The sequence below is a fragment of the Dreissena polymorpha genome, chromosome 7 (genome assembly GCF_020536995.1).
Source record: "Dreissena polymorpha isolate Duluth1 chromosome 7, UMN_Dpol_1.0, whole genome shotgun sequence".
In the NCBI taxonomy this organism is placed as follows: domain Eukaryota; kingdom Metazoa; phylum Mollusca; class Bivalvia; order Myida; family Dreissenidae; genus Dreissena; species Dreissena polymorpha.
In genome coordinates, this window is record NC_068361.1 from 6220565 (window position 1) to 6225302 (window position 4738).

Genomic DNA, 4738 nt, shown 5'->3' on the forward strand with positions numbered 1-4738 from the left:
GATACATTCAAAGTCAATCAGCATGTACAATTCATCCCTACAGACGGTAAACAATTTTTGTAATGGTGTTCTGTATAAAGTGCTTATAGAGGACATACTATATGCTTTTTTAAATAGTAATTATACTACTATTTCATTGATATCATTTGAAATTTAAATATTACTCGCACACTTTATCGATAGCAGTTGAAAACATACAAATATATATATAAAACAAACAAAAATATGTATAAATCACTTGAATCAAATTTTATATATACAGTTGAAAACGTGCGAAATAAAACAAAAGAGAGAATACTATTTTATTTTTCAAATATAATGTTCTACATGAGCTGCAGAGATATTTAAAACGTTGAAAATCAAAGGTATAAAACTGCCGTGCGCTGTTGTGTTACACTTTGCACAGAAAGACATCATCATAACTGCATAAAATATGTAAATGCTTATTTAAAATAATATTTGATTTTGTAGAAGACAGGTACCTAAATTTGACAATTGCTAAAAATATTGCAAAATACAAGATGTAAATTGTGTAACGTAACATGGAAAAAGTGTTATGCAGTGAACACGATGCCATGCTTTCAGGATTTGTACACGTAGATCGCAGCCGACTTACGACACTATCAACATTTCGTTCGGAATCATTTTATATAGTTTTCATTATCTTAACACAGATGTCATTTGAACTATTTTTTGTAAAACCGTCCAACCCTGTCTTCTATCAGTCTGCATATTTGAGCAAGCCTTTAATTACGGTTGGATGTATTGAACGTACTCTATTTATATTGATAATTGGTTAATCATTTTTTCTATAGTTTTCTTTTGGTTCACCTTCAAACAAAACGTTTGTATATGGAAATCATATGTTCTTTTTTAAATCTCAATATTAAACATTAATGAATGTGATTAACCATTGGAACAAAGATAAAACGAAAACGCATTTAATGTAGAATTACGATTGTTTATTTATTGTTCTTCAACAATGCCTACTTAATTTTTTATTATAAATAAATGGACTAAACTGCTATTAAAATTTGTTTGGAATTATGCGCTCAACTCAAATATGAGCTCGAACCAAACACAAATTGACGGAAATGTAAAATTACAAATGTGAGCCATCTTTCATTATTGTATGCTTTTAGTACTTAAGGGTTCATACACTTGAGTTTATTTTTGACTGCAGGATTGTTTCATTTGTTGGTATAGAGCCAAATCGACTAGTACTAGTACAGATAGACATGTTTGTGTGAATAACAGTACACTAACGTTAGCTTGGGTACATTGATACAATGGTTGCCTCCGGATCATCATTACCTGACATTCATACAGGGAACCGACTTTGAGATAATAAGTTGACTGGCTGTCCGAGCGATTGCGAGACTACATGTTGACTACCTCGTTTGGAGGACTCAGAGAAAACTCTTTTATGATTGTCAATTAGAACATCAGTAGACATTCAGATGTCATGATGCGTGGGCGATTCATAAATATTAGACAACACATCTTGGCGGCCGGTCTGTGCGACTCCGAGAAACGTGGATGACTGCCTGGTCCGGGGTAGCTCGATTCAACTGGCAAGTTATTATCTGATATTCTAATCGGTTAAGGACTGCAAACATCACTGAAATTGTTTTCCAAACTAAATAGCTTCATTGGATATTGTATCCAAAGAACAACGATAATTTGCTAATGTGTTCACCGTAATAACAGAGAAAGGCAACCACAATAAGTAAAAAACATCTTTTTTATGTGTGTTTAAGTGTTCACATTAAATTCATTAAAATATCGATTTGAATAAACAGTTATATTGCAATTAAACAACATAAAAAATAACATATAATAATAAGAAATGAATGGCCTACGGATAAAATGTTTTACTGCAGTTTGACATATGACAGTATAAAAAAGTACTTGCTTACGTATTTTTCCGTACTAATATAAAGTGCTCGTGTACCGCTGGCAGAAGGTTAAGTCACACAAGGGAAACAAATCTGATATTACGTCTTGGTACGATCAATCGAATCGGCAAAAATCGGTCAAATGAAAATTCGTTGTCGTGGCATGTGTATCCCTTGACACTTGTGTTCATATACGGCCTTAGCAAAACAACGTTAGGGGAATTTCGAGTTGGAGGGGTAAATTTTTAATTTTGGTGGGGTTCTGTGGTCGGGGATGTAGCCGATATTAGGCTACTGCTTATGAACACAAAAACACTTGGTAATATTTTCTAACAAAAATGGTTGTTTTTTAAAGGGGCCTTATTACGTTTTAGTAAATTGACAAAACTATTTTTGTTACATTTGAGATTAGAAAATGTTCGTCGTCGTTATGATATTTCTGAGGAAATCGTAATACTAAACGTTTACCATGCTCTAAAATACCCATTACATGCATCTTTTGACGATTTCAAGGTCTGGACATTATAATGCGTTGCAAAGCGAAACGATTAAATAATTTGGAAAGTTCTGTTATTGTCGTTATATTGTGTAATACTACAAGGACTGCTTATATAAAGTATAAAATACATAACTGATTGTATGAGCACAGATTTTCGAGTGGTCCAAGCGATTGACATTTACTCCAGGGGTCAGTGGTTCGAACCTAGTTGAAGTTTACATTTGTTCTTTCTTGAATTTCATTATAGTTCTTTTACTTGAGCTTTTCAGATCCAATGTATACATTTATCAATGTAATGCTTTTAATGGCAAACATCAACACATACCAAAATCTGTGTTAAGGTCCATATAATGTGCCATGGGATGATTCATATAGGAGATGTTGCTGAATACATTTTAAGAAATATAAAGTCTGATTTCGTTGTGAAAACAGCTAGAACTTGATTTTAATTAAGGAATAGTAATGTGACTATAATACAATTAATCTAAAATAGCTTAGTCAACAGCAAAAGTTTCATGTTATTATTCCATATTTAAGAGAAAGATATCACAGGAATTCACAAGACACGCAACTGCAGTACGCTCATACATATTTCAGACCTTCAAGCGAGACTTCACCACATGCGTAAACTGGGGTTTCGAGAAAAACAAACAATTGTATTCGTCTAATTTGTAACATAACCATGAAACCATAATCGACGCTTGCTCGTCAAATGTGCATCTTGTGAAGAAAAGCGCGTAATTTGAAAACAAACAGTTATAATCCTAAAATCATGGCATAGTTGACATAAAAAACAATATCTGCATAATACAAATAATAGAGATAATATGTGTTATCTAAGATAACCCAATTGGAGCACGAACGTTCAATTAATTCCAAAAAAAGCTGTCCATTATTATTGGAAGGACGTCTAGATGACTTATTGTGATAGCGTGCAATACATTTCTTTTTATGCATTCGTTAGGTTGGGTTTGCGAGTTATTTAACAGAGATATAATATAATTAAGCAAACTTCACATAGGGACTTGAATAAGATAACACACTTTATATAATGACATATTTGGTAACACATGAAAGATTAATTTAGATATGTACCCCACATCTATTTACCGTCATAAATTGAACTATTTAAAATTATTTCAGCCACATACTCAAAGATAATGAGTGACAGAGGAGTTTCTCTACTACTCATATCATTCCAGATTTGTTTTATTGTAAGTGTTATCGTATGTATCGCAAATCTTTAAAGACGATAAATGGGTTGTTTTTAAACTAGTAAGTATATACAGAACGGTATATATTTTATAGATATAATTGTACAAATAAGCGGCGTATATTTAGAAAATTATCAAACATTCTAGGTTTCATAGAAAATTGTTTTCATTCACACAGAATAACTAAGCTCTTCTTCTTACAGCCTCTGATAACTGCGTTTAATTTAAAACGAAAAGCATTATGATGTAATTGAATTGTTCTGACAAATACTAGAGCTTGTCGCCATACAATGTGATTTCCAAATAGTCAATTTAAGTTTAAGATTAAATTACATTTTTTTACAATTATGTTGATATTCAAGACCTTTGACCCCAAGTGTATAGCCTTTTTTATTATATACCTGTTTAATGCTTTTAACAAAATACAGGTTGTATCAATCGTTGAAATAAAAAATCCCGTATTACGCTACTCGCTGTTTCCAATTCCGTATTACCATACAAGCCGGACTACTTCGACCCATTTAATGACGTCACATTATGTGCACCGAAAATAGAAATATTTTATATTACGAAATATATTACGTAGTACATCGCGTGACGTCATTTCTGTGACTAAACACAATAATTTTATCTAAACTCTTGAATTTAACGACATGTTGGACGTGGTGTTTTTTAACAGTAAACTATTTGTCAAAAACATCGAACGAAATTAAAACGTATTTTGGAGTGTGTGTTTATCATGCATAAATGTATATTTCGATAGGAATACAATAAAATAGCGTGGTTTAAACAAAGTTTTGATAAAGACATGGAAGATACAAGTGGAAGTGCATATTGTTTCAAAGATTTTTGTATAAACATCGGATTAAAGTTGTCAACTTAATTGTTATAAGCATTGGATTAACGATGGCATTAATTAAGGTACACGTGTGTGTTTTCCCGGTTCGAATGTTTACACGTTAATTTACATAAACTGTATTCATACGCGTCTTAAATAAACTATGGCGTACCGTTTTAGTCATTGTTTTGTCAGTTTTATTTGAGTAAAAAATACAATTGTTAACTGTTTTCGTTAGTTGTTGTATATAATAAAAAGAATATTACGCTAGTCAATTGTTCCAAGAGTT